This window comes from Nannospalax galili, unplaced genomic scaffold (assembly GCF_000622305.1).
Source record: "Nannospalax galili isolate Female #2095 unplaced genomic scaffold, S.galili_v1.0 scaffold510, whole genome shotgun sequence".
NCBI lineage: Eukaryota > Metazoa > Chordata > Mammalia > Rodentia > Spalacidae > Nannospalax > Nannospalax galili.
Window position 1 is genome coordinate 1,207,118 of NW_008329677.1, and position 25,246 is coordinate 1,232,363.

The following is a 25,246-nucleotide window of genomic DNA, read 5'->3' on the forward strand; positions in this document are numbered from 1 at the left end:
AGAAGTGACTGGCCCATGAGGGGGTCTGACCTCATCAGTGGGTTAATTCACTGATAGAGTTGCAATTTGATGACATTATTGGTAAGTAATGGAAACATTCAGGGGTGGTCCTATCTGGATGATGCAGATCACTGGGGGTATGCCCTTTCTCTTGGGAATCTATTTGTCCTGGATCCCTGCTTCTGTCTCTCTCTGCTTCTCAGCTGCCATGAGCTGAGGGGCTTTGCTTCACCACATCCTTTCCGCAGTGATGCTCTACCTCGCCACAAGCCAACAGCCCTGGGAGCCAAACAACCATGGATTCGATCCTCTGAAACTCTGAGCCAAATATCTTCTTCTCAGTAGTTTCTCTCAGGTATTTGTCACAATGGAAAACTAGCACACTGCATTTAACCTTTGCAAATCTGTAATAACTTTCTCCATACCTCACAGGATTGCGTCTTCTAAAAGGCACATAGAGTGCAAGAGGCCACTGTAGTAGCAGTATATTATCCTGGCAGAAATGAAGATAATCTAAAGAGACACTGGTCACTCCCTTTGGCTATGATGATGGAAACCATGATCCCCAAGGAGTTGGAATTTCCCTAGAAGTGTCATTCTGGAAGAAGGAAAAGGAGGAAGCCTTGTGCAAGCCAGAGGAGGAACTTGTCCTTGGGACAGAGAGATTGCTTGAAGTTCTGACAATCTGTCAACCACCTTGAAGGAGAGACTAGAGCCAAGACAATGATGGGTGGGACCACATCCTGACAAGAGCTGCCTAGTTAAGCATACCTCTCGACTTCTATTTAAACCTGATCCTCATGTCAGGACCCTGAAGGTGGACTTGGCAGTCACTGGATTCCTTTGTTCTTTTTCCCAGTGTGACCACATTGAATAAATCTCTCTTTTCTGCTTTCCACTATTACTTTGTCTACTTCATTGGTCTGCTGAAGATGATGGCTGAGTCTGGCTTGTTGTGGCTGCTAGGGCCCAGGGTCCAGCCCTTATAACTCTGGTGAAGTAGCTGAACTAAGAAACAGATAAGGCCCAAAGAACAGTGGTCCCTCAAAGGAGTCTAGTGTTTACCTTGTAAATAAATGCTCCTCACATTTTTCTAAGTTGAATGTCAAGAATGTCAAGTCACAGAATGAGTGAGCATTGAACCGCAGTTGCACACACTCTCTGCAATGCCAAAATAAAAACGGTACTTTTTACTTAAGAGGTGCCCAACACCCACCCAGGAGATGATACCTTTCCTGTACAGGCAACTTCTATGGATGAGGCTCCCCAGGATTTGAAGGGGATCCTAAGCATACAAGATATGAACCCCCAGGGACATGCAACATTCACTTACTTTGACTTTCCCCAGCCCATTCCTCAACTGCCATCCCCCAACAGTGGCTGCCAATTCCAAGACCAGAGTTTCTTCTAGTTATGTCTGTCAACACAATTCCTGTACTTTCTATTTTCCAAAATTGCATTGAAATGTCTCATGCACTCATCAGGTACTACTAGATCTCTTTACTTTATGGGCTTATTTCTTTTTTGATCTATTAAAATTTTTTTCAATTGATGTTATGAGGTACATGAGGGAAATAATGACAAAGGATTCAAATCTTTTCTATTAAAAGATAATCACGGAACATAACCTTTGCAGTGCTATTTTATAATCTCTCCCACCTTGTAAAATTTTTGTTTGCAAAAAGGCCTTACTGCAATACCAGAACTTGATGACTGGAGGAGGTCAAACTTTCCCCCTTTCCTTTATTTCCTTTGTGCAAATTCTTATTTTTTATTATTTTTATTTTATATGTGTGAGTGTGTTGCTTGCATGTATGTAAGGACACACATGTTGTGTGGTGCCCGTGGAAATCAGAAAAGGGCATCAGATCCCCTGGAACTGGAGTTACAGACAGTTGTCAGCTACCATATGGATGCTGGGAATCAAACCCTGGTCCTCTGCAAGAGCAGTCAGTACTCTTAACCATTGAGCCATCTCTCCAGCCCTGTGCAGATTCTTTTAAAACTAGCCAACCTAGAAAGACTGTGGAGTTGGACTTAACCAATGGAGGAAAAGACACAGTACTCTTGCATTGTGATAAAAACCTATAAATATTCCTACTCTGTGTGCTTACTTGGTACCTGAATGAGGCGACACCCTTTGCAAAGGTAAATGCTGCCTTGCAGAGTTGGTTTTACTCTGATAAAGTGTTCTTTGTACAGTATTGATGGGTGTGATGGTTTGAATGAAAATGTCCCCCATAGGCTCTAAGTATTTGGACATTTTGTCCCCAGATGATGGTGCTGTTTTGGGAGGTTTTAGAAGGTGTGGCTATCCTGGAGGAAGCATGTCACTGGGGATGGGCTTAGAGAGTTCTTAAGCCTTGCTGGATCTCCAGTTGCTCTCTTGCTTCCTGTGCCTGTGTGATGATGTGAGGGCTTAGTTTCTGCTGCTCCTGCTCCAGCCACCTCCAGCCACCATGCCTACCTGCCATGATAGACTGTAATTCCCCTGGAACCGTAAGCTCAAATAAACTCTTCCTTCTATAAATTGCTTCAGTCAGTGTTTCTATCACAGCAACAGAAAAGTGACTAATACAGTGTGGTCCTGGTACCCCAGGTTTTATTTCTAGCATACATGAGATAAATATATATGGTAGAACACTTGTTAAGTGAGAAAGGCTTTCACTTATAAGTGAATGGATTTCCCTAAATATAACTACTTAAATCATTACTTTTGCTGGAGGGGGAAATAGGTAGAATTTTAATGATGCTCTTCGAACTCCAATATGACTACCTCAGCATACAGGCAATACCCATTCGTGCAGTGTCTGAAGATGTGGAAAGAGGGGGTCAGATCCCCTGGAACTGGAGTTATGGATGGTTTTTAGCCACCATGTGGGTGCTGGGAACCGAATGCAGGTCTTCTGCAAGAACAGCCAGTACTTTAAACCACTGAGCCATTTCTCCAGCCCCAAATAAAATATTTTTTTAATTTTTATTTATTACTTTATGTATGTGAATGTATTGCTGCATGTGTGTAAGTGCACCCAAGTCATGCAATGCCCTCAGAGATCAGAAGGTCAGAAGAGGGCGTCGGATTCCCCGGAATTGGAGTTAGGGAGAGTTGTTAACTGCCATGTGGGTGCTGGGAATCAAACCCAAGTCCTCTGCAAGAGCAGCAAGTGCTCTTAACTGCTGAGCTATCTCTCCAGTCCCATAAAATATTTAAAAAAAACTCACTAAACTTGATGCTCATGTTGTATGTCTGCTGAGTAGACTGGACTGATAGTACTTACAAAAGTGACATGAGATGCAATCACATTTTTCAGTACTATTATGTGATAATATTAATTCAGGAGAGCAATGTAACAGCTCCCTTGTTCATAAACATTTATTGTATACATAATATTTAGAGATAACAAATTAAAAATGGGGATTAAAAGAGAGGAAGAGAGATTATAACATCCCAATCTACAATATTAAAACATACTTGTTTTGAATAAATTAAAGTTACGTTAACTGGTAAATATGATGGATAATAAAATATAAAAATGTATAAAATTGGCCGGGCATGGTGGCACACACCTTTAATCCCAGCATTTGGGAGGCAGAGGCAGAAAGATCTTTGTGAGTTCAAGGCCAGCCTGGTCTGCATAGTACATTCCAGGCCAGCTGGGGCTACAGGGAGACCCTGTCTCAAAAAAGACCAAATATATATATAAACTTCTCTTTGTGTTAGATTTATGTTAACTATCAATTTAAACTGTTTTTCCTTCAATTTTCTTAGAAAATAGAGCATCTAGCTGGGCATGGTGGTGCATGCCTTTAGTCCCAGCACTTGGGAGGCAGAAGTAAGCGGATCTCTGTGAGTTCGAGGCCAGCAGGTCTACATAATGAGATCCAGCAGGCCAGCTGGGGATACAGGAAGACCCTGTCTCAAAAAGACCAAAAAAAAAAAAGAAAATAGAGCATCTAACTATTTTTCTTATGCTTCACCAGAGAAACAAAGCTAAAAGGGAATCAATAGAAATCACACAGAATAAAAGAATGCTTATTAGAAGTAATTGTCTCACATGTTTATGAGGCCAAGTCCCATGATCTGCTGCCACCAGGCTAAAGAGCCAGGACAGCCAGGAGTGCACTTCCATCTGATTCTTACGGTCTGAGAACTAGGGCGGAGATAATGCAGGTTGTATCTGAGGGGATAAAATGTCCCCAGCTCCAGCACTAAGGCAGGAAAAAGGGAGGCCAGTTCTTCCTTCCTCTGTCTTTCATCCTGTTCAATGGTTTGGGTAAAGTCCACTTATACTAGAAATTGCAAACTGCTTAACCTAGTTCACAGATTCAAATGCAAATTTCCAAAAACATCCCCAGATACACCTTATAAGTAACATGTACTTTTTACGTTTTAGTCATCCATGGCTCTGTGTTGACACAGACCTAGCACAATGGTCACTCAACTGGAGTATGATTCGCTAACAGTTCTTAAGACAGTGACATTTGGTGATGGAGAAATGGCTCAGTGGTGAAGAGTGCATGTTGCCCTTGCAGAGGACCTAGCATCAGTTCTCAGCACATCTGGTGATGCACAACTACCTGTAATTCTGACTCCAAGGAGCTAATGCTTCTGGCCTCTGAAGACAACTGAACGCATGCACACATACCCACACACAGACCCACACGTACACATAATAAAAAATGAAAATTTTATGGCAATACTATGCTGTTTTCACTACTATATTTCTGCAGTATATCTTAAAATCAGGGATAGTAGGGTTTGGAGAGATAGCTCAGTGGTTAAGAGCACTGACTGCTCTTACAGAGGTCTTAGGTTTGGTTCCTAGCACCCACATGGTAACTAACAACCATCAGTAACTCTAATTCCAGGGGATCTGATACCTACTTCTGGCTTCCATGAGCACTACACAATACATGTGCACTTATATACATGCAGGCAAAGCACTAACACACACAAAATAAAACAAATAAATAAACTTTTAAAACTTAGGTATGGTGATACCTCCAGCAATTCTTTTATTGTTCAGGATTTATTTGGCTGCTTTAGTTTTTTTATGTTTCCATATGAAATTTAAGATTACTTTTTCATTTTCTGTTAAGAAGAACTAGATTTGGAATTTTGATGGGAATAGCATTGAATTTGTAGATTGCTCTCGGGTAGGATGACCATGAGCATGGGAAGTCTTTCCATCTGCATATCTTTTTTCAATGTCTTTCCTTGGTTGGATATATTCCAAGATATTTTTGAGGCTATTGTGAATGAGGTTGTTACCTTGATTTCTTTCTCAATATGTTTTTTGATTGGGATATAGGAATGCTACTGATTTTTGTGTTTTAATTTTGTATCCTGCTACTTCGTTGAATGTATTTATCAGCTCTAAGAGTTTTCTGATGGAGTCTTAGTAATAAAAACAGCATGGTACTGGCATAAAAAGATACACATTGATCAATGGGATAGAATTGAGGTGAGTTGGGCATGGTGGTGCACACCTTTAATCTCAGCTGATTGGGAGGCAGAGTCTCTGTAAGATTGTGGCCAGCCTGCTCTACAAAGTGGGTTCCAGGCTAGTTGGGGCTACAGGGAGACCCTATCCCAAAAAGACATCCCCAAAATTTGAGGACCCAGATATAATTCCATGTACCTACCACCACCTTATTTTTGACAATGAGGTAAAAAATACACAATGGAAAAAAGGCAGCATCCTCAATAAACGGTGCTGGTCAAACTGGATAGCTACATGTAGAAGACTGGAACTAGATCCCTATCTCTCACTCTGCACAAAATTCAACTTCAAATGGATCAAGGACCTCAACATAAGACCCAATACCTTAAATACGATGGAGGAGAAAGAAATATGCTTAAACTTATAGGCATAGGAGAGAACTTTCCGAACAAGACCCTGACGGTACAGACATTAAGACCAACAACTGACAAATGTGATCACATGAAACTAAAAAGCTTCTGCACAGCAAAGAACACCATCATTCAAGTGAAGAGACAGCCTACAGAATGGGAAAACATCTTCACCAGATATATCTCTAACAGAAGGCTAGTTTCTAAACTATACCAAGAACTCCAAAAACTAAACATAAAAAAAAACCCAATTAAAATTTGCAACAAGGATCTAAACAGAGAGTTCTCAAATAATGAAATGCAAATGGTTAAGAAATATATGTTTTTTGATGCTCAACATCCTTAACTATCAGGGAAATACAGGTTGAAACCATTTTGAGATTTCATCTCACCCTAGTCAGAATGATTAACATCAAAAAAGTTAATGACAGAAAATGCTGGCATGGATATGGAGAAAAGAACACTTACTCACTGCTGGTGGGAACGCACACTGGTGTAGCCACTGTGGAAATCAGTGTAAAAGTACCATGAAAAGCTAGGAGTAGATCTACCACGTGATACCACTCTTGGGCATATACTCTAAGGACTTTATATCTTACTACAAAGATAGTTGCTCATCCTTGTTCACTACTGCTCTATTCATGATAGCAGGAAATGGAAACAACCTAAATGTCCATCAACTGATGAATGGATAATGAAAATGTAGTACATTAACACAATCAAATATTATTCAGCTGATAAGAAAATTAAAATTAAGAAATTCTCAGGTAAATAGAGAAGGAAACAATTATTCTGAGTGAGGTAGCCCAGACCCAGAAAGACAAATGTCACATGTTTTCTCTTATATATGGATGTTAGCTTTGAATCTTTAGATATGTGTTTCATTTGGAAAACCCATAGAGGTCAGGAAACTAGTAAGGAGCCATGTGTGTGGGGGGAGCTTTTAAGGTAGGGGAGATAGAATGCAGTGGTATAAAGGGGTAATGGAGAATAATGGAACAGGAAGGGTTAAGTGGGTTGGGGAATGGGAGGGCAAGGTAGAGGAGGGAGTGTGAGAAGAGATGACTAACACGAAAGGTCTTTTGAAAAAGTCATATGAGGGCTGGAGAGTTGGCTCAGCAATTAAGAGCAGTGGCTGCTCTTGCAGCAGACTAGGGTTCGAGTCCCAGTACTCACGTGGTAGCTAACAACTGTCCATTCCAGTTCCAGGGGATCCGATAGCCTCTTCTGACCTCCATGAGTATTGCATGACACAGTGCACTTACACACATGCAGGCAATACACTCATACACATAAAATAAAAATTATAAATAAAATATTTTTTAAAAAGTTCTTTTTCTGTACTCCTGTATTTTTTATTTTGGTAAGTGGTAAGCCCTAGGCTTCTTTTCCTTTTCATTATTCATTTTTTATTTTGCAAATGTCTCATGCAGTACAGGATTTTGAAGATACACCCATATGGCTGTATGTACTTCTGGTGTGCTGTTGCTGATGGCTGCCAAGTATGCCAGGATTGCCTTTACCATGCACCATATGTAAACCTACTACTGTAAAAGCTGCTTACAATTATACATACACACATAGAAAAAGAGTCTAAGTGGAGCTTCTCAATAATGGGGAGGACAGTGCCCCTACTAGACACCACAGGCTAGCAAATAAAAAGTTCAGTGCCAGGGATGGGCTACCTTTTTTTGGAGTCATTGGCCAGAGGGTCCCATAGACCCTTCTCAAGCATTACTGGCTATTGCCTTTGCTCTTGGTTACCCTTCAATACTTGATGGTAAGACCCTATTGCTGAAGACACTAACACTTGAATGATAGAACATGAAGAAATCAAGCTGGTAAGGCCCTCAAAGCTCCATCCCTACTTACTAGCTTTCATAGTGCTGGTAGGTATTATGCACACTACTGGAAGAGAAAAGTAATCATCATTCTTACCCAGCTGTGAACTCTGTGAGCCACAATAACAACCAGTCTGGAAAGACATGCCCAGTGATGCAATAGTGGCACAAATGTCATGGAAGTAACCAAACACTTTCTGATTGGATTTAAGGCCTGCTCCATAAGATGGAACCCATATCTGGCCCTGTTATCACAGCCAAGAACCAGTGACTAGATAGGTAATAGGGGAGACCCTACTACTATTATTCTGCTAAATGGGCATAGTATTAAATAGACTCCTAAGGACTTAGCATTATAACTCATAGTTTAGTACATCTCTCATCCTTATCAGAGCTTTTTTTTTTCTTGTAGTAGATGTGATTAACACAGAGACCCACAACTAGTCAACAAAGAATAAGAGACAGTGAAGTGCTCAGCCTTAAATGGGACACCCATATCACATTCTTCTCCTCCCCAAGACTTAGGGACTACTGGAGAAGAGGGGAAGGACCATAGGAAGTAGATAACTACAATGACACAGTGTTTTCCTGGACACAACAAGGAAGTTACACATTTCAACTAACAGTGCTTGTGACAGCATGCACAAGACCTGGACAAACTTAAGCCAGACAAAATCCCAGCGTGGAGAGAGGAGGTAGGCAGAAAGTCCCACCATTAACTGAGGAGATTGTAACAACTGATAGCAGCTGGGAGAGGGAGAGTCAGTTTTCTTTAAGGGTGTGATCATTGGTGGGTCTACCATGTTCCAGAGGATGGACCCATTCCAAAGTGGCTTTGGACAACATAAGTTGAACTCAATGGACTTTAAAAACAAAGCAAAGAACATGAAATAGGTGGGTAAGAAGGTGGAGGTGGATCTGGTCTGGGAGGAGATGGGGGAAGGGAGTGAATATGATCAAAATACATGTGTGAATTATCAAAGAGTTATTTAAATTATTATCTAAAAATATTCTGAAATCTTTTTAAATAATCTTATTTATTATTAGTTTTTGTGTGAGTGTATTGTCTGCATGTATGCAAGTGTACCCATGTCATGCAATGCACATGGAGGTCAGAAGAGGGCATTGGATCTCCTGGAGCTGGAGTTACAGACAGTTGTTAGCACCACATCGGTGCTGGGAATCAAACACAGGTCCTCTGTAAGAGCAAGTGTGCTTAACCACTGAGCCATCTCTCCAGCCCCTTTTAAATATTTTAAGTGACATTTTATTAATTCCATTTTATTAATTAATTAACTGTGAGTTTGAGGCCAGCCTGGTCTACATAGCAAGTTTCAGGTCAGCTGGGGCTACAGGGAGACCTGTCTCAGAAAAACAACAGAAAAAAAGTGACCCACCTTTAATCCCAGCAGAGGTGGATCTCTGTGAATTTGAGGCCAGCCTGGTTGACATAGTGAGTTTGAAGCCAGTTACGGTTATACAAAGAAACCCTGTCTCAAAAAAAAAAAAAAAAAAAAAAAAAAAAAAGTGAGTGACATTTGTCTAGAGACAGGAATTCCCAGCAAGGGGGTGATCAGAGATCAGCAGACAGCACTGGCTCTGAGGATGGAAGCTCTATGGAGGAATTACTCCCATCATGGTCTTGTTTATGAAAGGTCTTCCTCTTCCTAGAGACTTGAGAATACTTTGTTTTCATGTCTTTCAAAAAACAAGCAAAAAACAAAACTCACATATCTGGAAGAAACTGAACAGGTTTATTTCATTCAAGAACCTTATCATGGGGCTGGAGAGACGGCTCAGTGATTAAGAGAACTGGCTGCTCTTGTAGGACCTGGGTTCAATTCCCAGCACCCAGATGGTAGCTAACAACCATTTGTAACTCCAGTTCCAGGGGATCTGACGCCCTTTTCTGACCTCCATGGGCACTACACGACACAGATGCACTTAAACACATGCAAGCAATACACTCATATACATAAAATTAAAATAATAAATAAAAAAAAATTTTTGGTCTTTTTGAGACAGGGTCTCCCCATAGCCCCAGCTGTCCTGGAACTCACTATGTAGAGCAAGCTGGCCTTGAACTCACAGAGATCCAATTACATCACCTGATTCAGTGACAGGGTAACTTAGCCACTTCCCTTTGGTGCTGAGTCCAGATCCTACCTTTGCCCAGCATGGAGCTTTTCATTTCCCCCTCATCCCTAGTGTGCACCTTTGATGATCATTAAATGTTGCCAACTGCAAATATATTACTGCCTCCTTGATTATCTGGCCCTGTGTTAGAGCAAATTGAGAAAAATTAGTCTGGGTGTACAAAAATGCAGTAAATTAGCTGAAGGCTGGCACTACACAAAGGTAGAAGTTATTACCCCAGTAGGACACAATGAATGAGCCATTCATTTTAACAGGAAAATTGCATGCTAACATCCACAAAAGTACCTCTCGCTCTCCCTCTCTCTATCTCCCTCTTTCTCTGCACCAAGGATTGAAGGCCTTTGTACATGACAGGTAAACACTCTACCACTGAGCTTTATACCCAGCCTCTGTTTTTAATTCTTAGTGAACTATTTCTCATTACTTCATGGATAGGAAACTCAAAGCAGAGTAATGGAGTGCATCTCCTGAAACATCTTTGGATACCAATGATTTAGAGAAACAGTATTATCAAATTCCTGGTCTGGATTTCTAAGTTCAGACCACTGCCTAACATCCAAAGTGAAAGCAGTTTATTTCCTTGCAATGAGTTTTGGAGTTTTGTTTTTTAGTCTGTCTTGCTTTGTTTGTTAATTTTCAGACAGGGCCTCTCTGTGCAGTCTAAGCTGGCCTCAAACTTGCAATCCTGCCTTTCCCTCCCAAGTGCTGTGATCCTAAGTGTGTACCATCATACACCTGGCATGAGGTTTTGGTTTCTTAAATTTTTATTGGTCCCATAGCTTGCTCAAAGCCGCTCAAGTGAGCGCCTAAGGCCAGATCTTACACCCACAGTCTATGCAATCATTCCTGAAGGGGAGCATTCTTTGGGAGGAAGTAGAAGACACAGGTCATTGGAACTGGCAGAGCGGTAATGTGGAGGTATCTCCAGAGAGAATGACGTGTCAGACAAAGACTTGCCTCAGTTCGGGTAGCATTTTCCATTAAGGTGGAGACCTGGATGGAATAAAAGAAGAGAAAGCTAGCTAGTGTGTGCAAACTCCATCCTCATGAGTGAGTGCGTCTGTGGCTGCTGCCACTGGGATGGGCATTACGCTCCAGCCTCTGCAGCCTTGCAATGCAGACTCACACCAGAGACTTTCCAGAGATCTTCCAGACTTCTAGCATCTCACTGGGGCTGCTAAGGCTTCCAGCTTCATGAACTGAGTTGCTGCCTGGTTCTGTATCTTTCTAGCATGCTGTTGTTGGATGACCTAGCCTCCTGTAGTGTAAGCTTTTTTTATGAGAGAGAGGGGGGGGAGGAGGAGGAAGAGGAGGGAGAAAAGGAGGAGAGAGGAGAGGGGAGAGGGAAGGGAGAGAAGAGGGAAAGGGGAGGGGTGGAGCTGGGTGAGATGAGATTTGATTCTGTTGGTTTTGTTCCTCTAGCGAATCCTCACTAAAACAGTTGACTGCACAGAAAACTGTCAAATACCATCTTTTAACTGAGCAAAGCCAGTGTTTTAAGACAGAAATAAAGAGTGGATGTTGGGTGAGCATGCTAGGTGGGCAGTCTCAATTTTTTCAACCTAAAAAATGTGGACTCTTTTCTTAGGTCATGGTTTGACCACCCTGGCAGGAATGAAGATATTCTAAAGAAACATGTGTGCCCCTCCCTTTAGTTGTCAGACTACTGAAACTAGTCCCCGAGGAACTGGAATTTTTCCCTGAGGAGTCTCATGCTGGGAAAAGGAACAGGCTAAAGCCTGGTGCCAACCAGAGGGAGAGCTTGCCTCCAAAAAAAGGCTTCACAGAGTCTTTGCAGGAGAAACTGGAGCTGAGACAGTAATGATGGGCCAGACCACTTCTTGCTTAGGATTGCTTAGTTATACACACCTCTTACCTTCTATTCAATCTGGAAGTGACTTGGGGGTGGGGGTCACTGGATCTCTTTGTTCCTCTTCCTTATGTGGCTTTCACTACTTCCTTGTCTGTTTAACTGGCCTAAGGAGGTCAGGTATCCAATAAGGGACAGCTTATTAGGGCTGCCAGGGCCCAGGCTCTGACATCAGCAACAGTGGTAACAATGGATGATCATCGATGGATTCTGAGTAGAGAAATGAGGTTCAGGGATGAAGAGAGTGAAGTTTGCCGAAGTGTTGGAGGTCAGCTGGAGAGGAATGAGCAGAGGATAATCTAAGGAGGATGTCATTGGGAAGAACATGCCCATCGTACTCTAATAACCCACAGCAACAGCTAGAAAGCCGAGGCTGCTAGATTTCCATCCATAAGAAATGCCCTCTCTGCAGCTCTTGAAATAACTGGCCCAGGTAACTGAATACATTTATTCAATAAATAGATTGAAATAAATTTAACAATTATTTAAAACAAATGACATCCTGTAACTAGAGAAACACCTGAGTGTTGGGTAACAAAGACCTCCCCAAGAGCACCTTCTCACACAAAGTACCAACGGACACCAGAAAAAAAGGTTAAAGGGGACTTTTAATGATCCCAGAGAAAGGAGGACTATTCATCTTGTAAGAAGGGACAAGGCAAGCAGATCAAGAAAAGAACAAAGAACTGGTCACTCGGTCCTGTGTGTGACTCTTTTTTTAAATTATTTTATTTATATTTTTTATTTTGTGTGTATAAGTGTATTGCCTGCATGCATATAAGTGTACCCATGTTGTGGAATGCTCATGGAGGTCAGAAGAAGGCATCAGATTCCCTTAGAACTGGAGTTACAGACAGTTATTAGCTGTCGTGTGGGTGCTGGGAAGTGAACCAGGGTCCTCTGCAAGAATAGGCAGTGCTCTTAAGTGCTGAGCCATGTCTCCGGCCCCCTGTCTGTGACTCTTATAGTAGTTCTTGCTGAGTATCAGTATGCAACAGTTCTGCCCTGGGTGACATGAAAATTGGGTTCTTCATTTTTCATTCAGTCAACCGAGGAAGAAATAATTAACCACGTTCCTTACTGTTGACTCAACTTTGCATTCCGCTAAAGGCTGTTCTGGTGCCTCCCACCCCCAACTCAGATGGCTGTTTGATAGAGAAGATAGCTAGCCATATTAATCAGCGCATTTCCCTTTAGCTTTGGGTCTGGAAGGAACAGCAGATGTATTTACTGTGATCAGTTTATCCTTTAGCCTTGTAGTGGGTTTTAAGATTCTGCCATTGGTTCACCTATAACCTTTCTTACAAGACCCCAGCTCTTCTGTCTGGTTCATTTTTACCTAAGCAGTGATAAGCAGTTTAAGGACTGTTTGCTGAAAAGTTAGCATTTGAAGTTTTTTTTAAGATTTTTTCTTTTTTCTTTATTTTTATGTTACGTGTATGAGTATTTTGATGTATGTAAGTGTATCTGTGTTGTGCAAAGCCCAAGGATGTCAGAAGAGGGCGTCATGGGATCCCCTGGAACTGGAGTTATGGATGGTTGTTAGCCACCATGTGGGTTCTGGGAACCAAACTCAGGTCCTCTGCAAGAACAGCCAGTGCTCTTCACTGCTGAGCCATCTCTCTAACCCAGAAAGGTGTGTGTGTGTGTGTGTGTGTGTGTGTGTGTGTGTGTGTGTGTATGTATGTAGATGTGCATGGTCAGTTTTTAAATTGGGTTTTTGGTAAGAAATTTAGAACATGAATTTATGAGGATATATTCTGTTTGTTAGAGCAAAAACAATACATTTATAGTCCTGGAGCTGCCAAATAGCTTTGCTCTTTGGTGAAATCTGCGAGTCCACAGCTTTCTGGCCAATCTTTGTGATGTATTTCTCTTTCTACTTGTGGAAGAGCTTGCCTGCCTGGTATCTGGACTTCCATAGTTGCTTCTTCTTGAAGCATCAGTGAAATGCTGGGGAATCTTTACATTGCTGATATCAGATTTTGTGGAGATGGTGATGACAAATTTTTGGTCTGTTCCACACAAAAGAACTCAATTGGAAAGAAAGAGGTCCAGTCACAAGTAGCAAGCCACTACCTAGCTATGCCAAGAAAACCACTCTTTGCCCCTGTGGCACCCAGGTAACAATGACCAGGATGGCCCCAGGGTGATGCTGGCTTGCATCTTTCTAATGTGCTGAAAGGTTTCTTGTCTTGGTTCAGCAGCTTCTGTGGCACGTTTGGTAGGATAATACCTAAGCATTTGGGGGAGCTCAACCACCTGGGTACCACCATTCTTAACCTTATCAACTGATGAGATTACTTGTGAAAGTGGCAAGAACCTTCTTTTTTTCTCTTCAACCTTGGATTTAGCAGTAGAGTACCTCCTCTTGTACAGGGCCTTTCAGGGAGTATCTGTCAGTTTTTTAACTGGAACAGGGTTTAGGCTGCAGCAGGGTGGCTTCCCCTTCTTTGACTTTTTAACCTTAGGGTCATCCTTTTCAACCATGCCTGAACAGGACCATCACCAACACCAGTACCATCACCAGCACCATCACCAGCATCAGCACCATCAACGGCACCATCACCAGCATCAGCACCAGGACCAGCACCAGTACCAGCACCAGCACCAGCACCAACACCAGCACCATCACCAGCCTTCTTAGCTGCAGATTCCTCTCCTTTGTAATCAAGTGATATCTGCATTTAGAATATTGAAATATCTCAGCATTTTTACCCAACATCTTGCAAGATGGGAGGAACACATTTGAAATTTTTAAACCACCATTTTGAGAATACACTTCCTCTCCCAATTCCTTAACTCCTTGCCTACCCAACAATTCATTCTGTAAATACACCTGCAAGCACTTTCTCTTCCACTCTTTGCATTCATTTGTTTGTGACAGTGTCTTGCAAGGTAACTCAGCCTGGCCTGGAACTTGCCGTGTAGCCCAGACCCTTAAATTCAAGAACCAGCCTCAGTGATAGGATGACAAGAATGTGCCACTTTGCCCAGCTTCCATTCTTTTTGATGCTATGCAATTTATCTTTTATTTCTTGTGTGTATGTGTGGTGTATATACATGTCCATGTAGAGGTATATGCAAGAACATGAGCACACGCGTTTGTGTGGGGGGAGGTGGCCACGGGTCTATGTCCAGTGTCTTCCTCTATCTGTCTCCACCTTATTTTTTGAGACAGGGTCTCTCATTGAATCTAGAACTCACTGATTAGCTAGACTGACTGGCTGGCAAACCCCAGGGATCCTCCTGTCTCTACCTTACCAGTGCTAGGAGTGTAGGAGTGTTAGATGGGTACTAGGGATCTGAACTCAGTTCCTCATGCTTGTGAAGCAGGCACTTTACCCACTGAGCCATCTCCATAGCCCCAGCATTTTATAGCTGAATAATATTTCAAACCCTCTTCAAGTTGCCCAAATGTACAACTGACTTGGAAATTCTGTCATTCTTGGCAGGCTGGCACCAGTGAGCTTGGAACCCACATCACAGTTTTTATCGCTAAGATGATCATGAGCTTTGTGACTCAAACCCCCAAACCCAAGTACACAAAATAAACACCATGATAATAAACAAAACATGTGAACTAGTGTGCACAGATTTTGCAATAAATCATAGTGGAATTGTCGATCCCGAGTGACATCTGAATAAAGTCATTGTAATGCTCATTAGTGTTTTAATTGTTACATATCTGGATTTAGAATATTGGGATTTGTGAGACACTTTAATGGTTTTCAAAGACAAAGTAATGGAGTATTTGAATTTGAAATTGTTCTGTATGCATCTTTGGCTTCCTGTCTTGGCTATCCCCACTATGAATATTCACAATCAGAGAGTTTATGTTTGAACTGCAAGAATTTTCTTCTTATAAAGGGACACATAAGTGGTATGATTTAGCTTATAGTAATGAGTATTAAAAATCAAGACTTAGCTGGGTGTGATGGCACACACCTTTAATCCCAGCACTCAGGAGGCAGAGGCAGGTGGATCTCTGTGAGTTCAAGGCCAGCCTGGTCTACATAGTGAGTTCCAGGCCAGCTGGGGCTACTGGAAGACCCTGTCTCAAAAAAGACTAAAAAAAAAAAAAAAAACGAAGAAGAAGTCAAAAGACTTGCAAGGAATGATTGAAATAGCCACTTTCCAGGCCATAAAATCCTCTATGGACTTCTGGGACTAAGTGTCAACAAAAGCAAGCACCTCCTGTCAGCCACAATAGCTGCTACTTTTATATTTTAAAACCTAGCTTTCAAGGGGCTGGGGAGATGGTTCAGTGGATAAGATACTCACCTCTTAAGCATGAGGACTAGAGTTCCAACCCTGGCACCCATGCCCAGTGGCACAGCAGCTGGCCTGTAATCCAAGTGCCCAGGAGATAGAGAGAGGGGATCCCCAGAACAAACTGGCTAGCTAGACTGACTGAATCATCAAGCTCTGGGTTCAAATGAGAGACCCTATATCATGCATTCACATATGTATACAGCCGCCCCCAAACACGCACACAGCAAACAAAATTAAAACTTAGTTTTCAGTCAGATATGGTGCTGCTTGTCAATAGTCTCAACACTCATGAGGCTGAGGCAGGAGGATCAGGACTTTGAGCCGAGTCAGGGCTTCACAATGAGATCTTGTCTCAAAAAAACAAACTCAAGCCCAAACAAACAGAAACCCCTGCTTTCTTGCTTGAAAACTGTGACTCTACTGCCAAAATGTATCTGCTGAAAGCTGATGCTGTTAGCGGGTGCAAGACCTCCCTTCATAGAAGAGTTCTGTTTTTAAAGATAATTCCCCATTCCAAAGTCTGCATTTCTTGCAGAGGAAGGAAACAATCCCACAGCCATAGAATTCCAGGTGACAGTAGAGCACTGATGATTTCATACTCATTTGTTTTTCAGGAATCACTTGGCAAGTTTAGCTTTCCCTCAGTACGCTGTATGAACTTGACCCAGACAGGAAGAACCTGTCTTCCTTTGACTTTGTCCCTCCACCAAGAATTTATGTTCCAAAGAACATCAGGTTTCTTGTTTCTATGAGAGGTCTCCTTGGCATCGGAGTTCACACCAATGATGCAGCCCAATGCATAGGAGAAGCCTAGTGGTTACTGACTGTGCTATTCCATAATACCAACAGCTGTGTTCTGAGTAGATGCTCCACCAGATTCATTTCTTTACTAGTGTGATTTTTAAATGTCCTCTACAGAGATCTTCTCCTTTGTCCAAATCATAATCACTAGCTCGCCTGGGTTCATACAAAAAAGCAGGAAATTGCAGTGAAAAGCATCTTTCATTCATGGCTTCAAACTATGCTACATTTATCCTGTGGGGAAGAATTTTGGTTTGAGTTAGGCATTTTGACCTCCTTTTTCCTTTACTAATTGCCAATATTAAATGTTTCTTTTTGACAATGACTTTCTCACAAAACATCTGTTTCCATTCAGTGAACTATTGAGAGTCATAAATTCTAGAATCTCTGCAGATGGACTAATGATGTGATAAACACAGTTTCACAGCTAGACAGATGGAGGCAGTTGTATAGCCACAACCATCTGGGGAGACAGGCCAGGGGCTAGATTGCAGGGCCTGCTTCAGAGATTTTAGTAGAAATTACAACAGTGAAAACAGCAGATCTTCTGAATTCAACAGTGATCGTTAGTCTTTCTAACAGAGATTCCACTTGTTTTGCCTACAAAAACAAGTATTGTTAAAAACAAAACTAGCATCTGTCAAGGTCCCCACACTGGCTTTTTTCTGTCCCCATGCATTCTTTCTGGATTCTTCTATGTGTAGAAGATTCTAGATTCTTCTAGCTGGTTCATAAGGAAGGATGGCACTGAGGGATGACAGCCTTTAGTTTTTTTTTATAATAGCTACCAACACCTCCACAAAGCCATCCCAACATAACATACAGCCCAAGTAAACCTGATATAATGAGGAAGCTCCAATGGAAGTCCCTTAATCCCCACTTCCAACCAGATGGCTGTCCCTAAGCTCTGCCTGTATGGAAATTTTGGATCAGTGTCTGTTTAGAGGATTACATTTATCCCAAGCTGAAAGAGGCTTCTCTCTATATCACTACAAAGCTGGCAATGAACTTGCCTGAGGACCAGGTCCCACCAGACATCTGGGCAGCAGTGGGGTTGCTCATCTTTGGAAACCCAAGAAGAATCAGCCTTTGGAAACCTTATGATGGCCAAAGCCTTTGTCCAGAACATAGGTGAAAAGTGTTCTGCCTGATTACAAAGGTTCCCCATGGGAAGGTTTGTTCTCTGCCAGAAGTGGGGTCCAGATATGGGCTCTCACCCCAGCCTCAAAGAATTGGTGAACATGGGAGCACTGAAGACTATTTCTTGTCAGTCCAAATCTCAGCACTTTAAGGTTCACTTCGTGTCCCTTCTCTTTCATGGCTTCTCTGAGCTCTGAAGGACTCCTGGGACTCAGTCAATAGCATAAAATGTGGCATTTGCTACTTGGCTATGCTGTTTTCTGGTTGGCTGCTGATACATTGATCTTGTATACAAGCTCACAAGGCAGAAATCATGCTTTATGGCAGTTGTTGCACTGGGCAAGGCTCACTTACTTGCAAAGAAAACTTAACTAGAAAATTTAAGAGCTTAATTTTTGCTTTCATGATTGGCAAGGATTAACCTGATTTGGGCCCAACTGGATTCAGGAACTCCATTAGTCCATCAGGAATGTTAGGCTTCTCTCTTCGTTTCTTTGTTCTTTTTTTTTTTTTTTTTTTTTTTTTTTTTTTTTTTTTCCTCCTTTGCTAGGCTTTCTCCACATGGCAGCTTCTAGAGAGTCAAAGGTTCCAACAATCAGCTGAGCCATCCCCAAGGGAAGGCAGCTTCTCTGTTCTAATACTGTCACCAAAACCCACTGATCCTCTCACTGGCCAGCTTCTGTGGCCAAGTGCCCTGTTGTTCTCTTTGACCAATACTGAGCACCTGTTTCCCAAAGAACTGGAGACTTCAGACATTGCTATTAAAATGCAAAACTGCACAGCCCTCAGAAAGAGGCAATTACGCCGGGCGTGGTGGCGCACGCTTTTAACCCCAGCATTCAGGAGGCAGAGGCAGGCGGATCTCTGTGAGTTCAAGGCCAGCCTGGTCTACATAGTGAGTTCCAGGCCAGCTGGGGCTACTGGGAGACTCTGGCTCAAAAAAAAAAAAAGAGAGACAATTATATATCCATTGACCCTTTGATCCCACAATCTCATCTCTCAGAAGCCACCCTTCACGTACAATGGCAAAGCAATAGAATGTGTATGCACAAGGTTGTTTTCTTATAGAACTACTTGTGATAATAAAATATTATAAAAAATCAAACATTCACCAACAGGAGACCATGTTCATAAACTTCAGCACATCTGTACAATGGAGTTTCTATAAGAAACGAAGGGCATTATGGTGGTTAACTTTATGTTTCAGCTTAATTGTGTCATGGGTGCCCAGATATTTCATTCAGAATAAGTGCATTATTCTGATTATTTCTGTGAGGGTGCTCTGGGTGAGAATAGTCTTGATATTAGTAGGCTGAGTAAATTGCCCTCTTTAATGTAGGTGAGCCTCATATAATTGGTTGAAGGTTTGCAGAAGGCTCAAAGTTTGACCTTTCCCAAAGTAAGGATTCCTCCTACCTGACACCTCCTTTGAATCAAACAAACTGATTTTTCTAGCTCTTCCCACTGTTATTCTATGCTGCCTTCAATTACTCAAATCCCACCATGAACTTTCACATCATGCGGCTGCAAAGGTATTAATTGAATGTTCTGCAATAATCTGCTATTCCATGTAACAAAACACTTTATGAGAAATGTCTGAAAATATCCACTGCTTCCATCAAAGAAAACATCTGGGGATGTAGGCTCAAGATTGAAAAGTGGCAGCTTATGATGGGTGTCTCAGCTCGCATATCCAAGTGAAACTGAATGGTGTTGTCACCACCTGATTGGGGTGCACAGCCCTTGCATGCAGAGTCTAGGAACTTCAGTTGCTCAGAAGTGGCTTTACGTGATCATGTCCCAAGAAAAAACAGAAACAGATTGGCTTGTGGTACTGCATGTATAGTCTATGATTGGTCACTGACTTCTTGGACATTGCAGACATCACCCAGGTAAAAAGGAGCCTAACTAACTAGGCTAAACCCAGCCATGGTCTTCAGACATGGCACTTACCCAAGTCTTGGTAAAGGTTTCAATTCTTCACCCCTTAGATAGTACAACCTGAAGCATTGTTCCCAGGGAGATCTTGTTCCCCTTTCCAGAAAGAGTAGTCTCTTCATTAACACCTGTGTTGATTGCCTCCTCATGCATCTTTCACCATCTTCAACTGATACTTCCTAAATAAAATGCCTTTCTCAGGGTCTACTACTCAGAACACAAATCCACATAGTACCAGGGATCCACAACCCCTCTGAGTCCAGCAGCTTGAAAAGGAATTCAGGTCCTCTCACTAGAGGGTCACATAGGAAACAGCATGAAATGTTGGTTCTAGGTGCCAACTCAACTAGATTAAGGAATATCTTGAGAATGGGTAAAACCTTCCTTCTGGGTGTGACTATGAGAGACCGGTTCAGGAGACAGTGAACTGAGTAAAGACCTGTCCTCAATCAGGGCCTGCACTGTGCAGTCTGCTGGGAGTCTGGATAGATCCGTGGAGCTGAGATACACCCATCTTCGCCTGCCCCTGGATATCAACATATCAGATTCTACTGCCTCTGGTCTCCAGGACTGCCTATACCAGTGGGCTCTGGAATCTTAGGTCTTAGGCCTTCGACAGAAAGTTACATCTTTTCCTTTACTGGTCTTGGGCTTTTGGACTTAGCCTGGGTCATGCTACTGGTACCCCAGTCTCCAGTTACACATGGACTGTTATGGGATTCTCTGCCTCTCTAGCCATAGAATAGCCAATAGAATCCAGTAGCTGAGTCCTCTTGAGCCAATAGCAGAGAGAATGACCCTTCGTGTGGCATCAGGTGTGTGAGTGTGGCCTGAGACACCCAACAGTAGCCTCCTGCCAACCTCTGACTCCCACATCCAGCCCTCCAGACTTGTTCTCAGCTCACTGGGTTATAAGGCTTCTCAAACCTTTTACAACCACATGGGTTTGGGGGTTTGTGTCTCTGTGTGTGTGTGTGTGTGTGTGTGTGTGTGTGTGTGTGTGTTCCCCTGTGAATACTAGATTGAAACTATTTTCAGAATTTTTAAGGACACTTTTAGAAACTAGTCCCAGTTTTCAGAAGAATCTATCGCTCATTTCATTGTGTCCCTGGATAAACAGCTCTTTAGTCTCCCTGGGTCACTTAGATCATTGAGCCTTTCATCCTCATCTCTTCTCTGTGGCTCGGCCCCTGTGAAGCCTGTGTGCGTCCAGACTCCGTAAGGAAAATGTGTGGATCTACCTGATGTACATATGCTTAGCTGGAGTCATAAACGCCTTCATTATTCCAGACCACCTAGCTAATATTTTGTTTTCAATGTGAATGCCCAAGGGATACAATGAACTTGTTGTACTGCACACTTAGGCTGTGGTAAAGTCCAGTCCATAATCTCCCTGTTCATAAAGGGCTCAGGTTATCCTTAGAACTTTTGTGAGCATTCACAAAATCCTTTGGGAAACTAGTATAGTTTACAGCAGTGTCTTATGTGCCCATCTCCTTAGCACTCCCTGGCTATTATTGACTTTCCAAACAGCCACATGTACTGCACACAGGGTGGTCGCCTCCAGTGCTGGTACATGCCTATGTGTTAAGACAGACTCAGGGATTCAACCTGTTGTTGGGAGAGGCATTCTCTGTCTCTGTCTCTCTCTCTCTCTCTCTTCCTCCTCCTCCTCCTCCTCCCCCCTCCTCCTCCTCTTCCCTCTCCTCCTCCTCCTCCTCCTCTTCCTCTTCCTCCTCATCCTTCTCGCTACTTCCCCCTTATCTTTGCCTTTCATCTCTCTGAAAGGTATCTGTGCTCTACTGTACACTTTGAAACATAGGCATGGGGAAAATAAAGTCTTCAGTCAAATGCAGTATTGACTCCCTTCCATCCTGCTTCAGCATATCCTGGAGAAAAACAAGAAGAGATGCTTATCTAATTATAGCCAAGAAAAAGCCACTTTGTGGGCTAAAGAGATGGCCTCATCGGTAATGTGCTTGCTGTGCATGTATGAGGAGGGCCTGACTTCAAATCCCAAACACCTATATAAAAGGCCAGGCTCAGCAGTGTATACCTGCAGTCCAAGGCTGGAGCAGTAGAGACATAGAATTTTGTGGGGCTTGCTAGCTACCAGCCAGTCTAATCAAATGGTAAGCTCCAAATTCAGTGGGAGACTCCATCTCAAAAAATAAGGTGGTGGCCAATGAGATGGCTGAGGGGGCGGGGAGGGTAATCACTTGCCATGAAAGCCTGATCACCTGAATTCTACCCTGGACAATCCATGTAAAGGTGGAAGGTGAAAACTGACTCCACCAAGTTGTCATCTGACCTCCACACACATGCAATGGCATATATGTGTCTACAAATACGCATCATGAACACACACTAGTAACAACAATAACTTTTTAATAATAAGGTTGAGGAGCTACTAAGGAAGACATCTAACATCAGCCTCTGGCCTCTATATACAATCATGTGTACACGCATTCACAGACACAAAAGAAAAAGAAAAACCCATCTGTGCTGTATATGCCCTTTTGTGGCTTTTAGAGTGTTATTGAAATAGTTTTAGGCACTAATCAAGAAGACTTTTTTTTTTTTTTGGTCTTTTTGAGACAGGGTCTCCCTGTAGCTCCAGCTGTCCTGGAACACACTATGTAGACCAGGCTGGCCTTGAACTCACAGAGATCCACCTGCCTCTGCCTCCTGAGTCCTGGGATTAAAGGCGTGCGCCACCACACCCAGCGAGAAGAACTTTTAAAAAAATCATTCACTAGACCATGACTTCTGGGGGTCTATAGCCAGTGGTGTTGGTGCAACCCAGGAGCTTGTTAGAAATTCTGAATCTTTGTTGCTTCCCTGTTTACCAGATAAGGATTTATTTTAAAAAGAACCCCAGATGATTCGAGTATTAGATCTATTAAAAACAAAGCAAAGGAGGCCAGAGAAATGGCTTAGCACTTAAGAGCACTGGTTTCTCTTGAAGAAGACCTAGGTTTGATTTCAGCACCCACATGGCGGCTAACACCATCCATAACTCCAATTCCAGAGGATCCTATACCCTCTTCTGTCCTCTGTGGGCATTGCAGGACATGAGCACACTTACATACATTCAGGCAATACACTCATACACATAAAATAAAAGTAGAAAATAGAATATTTTTTTAAATAAATAAAAACAAAATAAACAGAACAACAACAAAAAAACCCTCACAGTTTAAGTACTCTAAAGAGTCAAAGTTAATGGATTATTAGAAAAAGACGCCTTGAAAATGGAAAAGTACCATTTCCTAGGCTATTTTCCAATACTTTAGAATTCCTTAAGACAGTTGATTCCTCAGAGACCTCAGTGGGAATTGTTCTGGAAGCAAAGAACGAACCTAGTCTGGGGGAGACACAAAGTACAAGCTGATATAGTCTCAGCTTGGGGGCAGGGGCCATGGGCCATAGGGTGATCCACAGTAGCGTCAGTCCCCATGACCTCGTAAAATGCTACAGCAGGGTCACAAGCTCACAGAGCCTAAAGGTGACAGCTTCATCGGTCTCAATGATCTTCAGCCACGTGCCGTGAAAACACGGCTATTTAAGCTGTTTTTCTTTTCTAGGAGTATTTTTGCTCCTTCTCTTTTCTGGACTTGTTTTTGCATAACTCAGGCATCTACCCAAATAAATATATTTGTCTTCAATTTTGGAAAAATAGAAGGCGAACGTGCTCATTCCTACGGTGCTCCCTCTGCATTAGTTCTATTGCTCTCCAGGAGTGAACACTAGTCACTAGTTTGTGTCAGTACTTTGGGGTTTCTCATGAGATCTACTGCAGTGGCTTCATTAGCTCCCACTAGACCAGTGATTCTCAAGAGGAGGAGGTTTTCTCTCCCCCCTCCTCCTGGGACGTGGGACAATGCTTTGAGACACTGGAAGCTTTACATCTGGGGACAAAGAGGTGTTTATGGCACCTAGTAGGTAAAGGCTAGGAAGCTTGACAAAGTGATCTACAATGCACAGAACAGTCAACAGCCAAGATCTGGTCCCAGTTGAAAGTACAGAGGCTGAAGAATCCTGGCCTCACCACATTCCACAGCCGCCATATGTTAATTCCACCAGGACGTCCCTCAGTCTGCCTTGCCCAAACACAACTATGCTTCTCTTCCTTTTGTGAAGACACAAGGACTTAATACCCTGTGTCATGTTTATCAAATGCATTTCTCTATGTGTTTTCTTTATGAGCTGCCATGTGGGTGCTGGGAACTGAACCCAGGTCCTCTGCAAGAGCAGCAAGTGCACTTAACTGCTGAGCCATCTCTCCAGCCCCTATCCCTTATGTGCTTTCTTTTGATTTTCTAGCTTATTTATGTTTCATATCAGTTTTGGGGGCTGTTAATATTATTCATTCAACAGATAAAGACACTAAGGCCCAGAAGTAAGGAGTAAAGCCAGGAATTGTACCCAGGCAGACTGTCTACAGAGCTCCCTTCTCAACATAATTCATTTCCAATAGCTAAATATTTGCAAGTGCACTCAGGAACAGGGATTCCATGGCCAGACAGTTTGTTGCACCATATCTGGACCTTGGTGCTGCAGGCATATGGATGAGACCCTTCCTTCCCAGTACAGCATGTTCTTTTACAAATATCATTTTGTCCCAGGAGCCAGGCAGATTATGGGAAGGTAAGGAAAAGAACCAATGTTCATTCTGGGACCCTCCAGAAGTCAGGAAGAATGTTTCTGTGAGAACGTGTCCCATTTCATGAAAGCCCAATAGTAGCTTCAGCCAACACATGGGTAGGAGTGGCAGAGTTAGGGTCCTCATGGTGTGTGGTTGGCTGGTAGAAAAGCTAGAGAAATAGCCCTCTGTGTTCATCAGCTTTCCAGTGCTCTGACCAAATACCTGACATTAGGCAACATATAAGCAAGGATGATTTATTTCAGCTTACAGTTTCAGAGCCACTTGGTCATGTTGCTTTGGGTCTACTGTAAAACAGGACATAATGGTGGCAGTTCATGATAGAGGAAACTGTTCACATCATAGTGGCAAGGAAGGAAGGAACAGGAGGAAGGGAGGGAGGAGGGAAGAAACTGCCAGGTCCCAACATCCTCTTCAAGGAATAACCTAGTCTCTTTCTGTTAGGCTCTACAGCTTAAAGGTTTCATATCCTTCCAATAGTACCAAGCCGAGGTCTGAGCATATGGCCTTTGGGGGAGATTTCAGAACTAAGTTATAATTCTTTATACCTGGCAATCTGTCTTATAAAAAGAGAGGATGGTGAAGGAGTTGTGGTGACGATGTTTTTAGTGCTTGTCCTAGTTAGCATTAGCTGTCAACTTGACACAGTCTAGAGTCATATGAGAAGAAAGTCACAATTGAGTAATTTATTAAGTTTGTCTATG

General features: G+C 42.6%; 1 pseudogene; it reads right to left on the reverse strand.

The window, feature by feature from the left end:
* Positions 1–13,454: 13,454 nt before the first annotated feature.
* On the reverse strand, positions 13,455–16,047 carry LOC103740764 (annotated as a pseudogene).
* Positions 16,048–25,246: the final 9,199 nt, after the last annotated feature.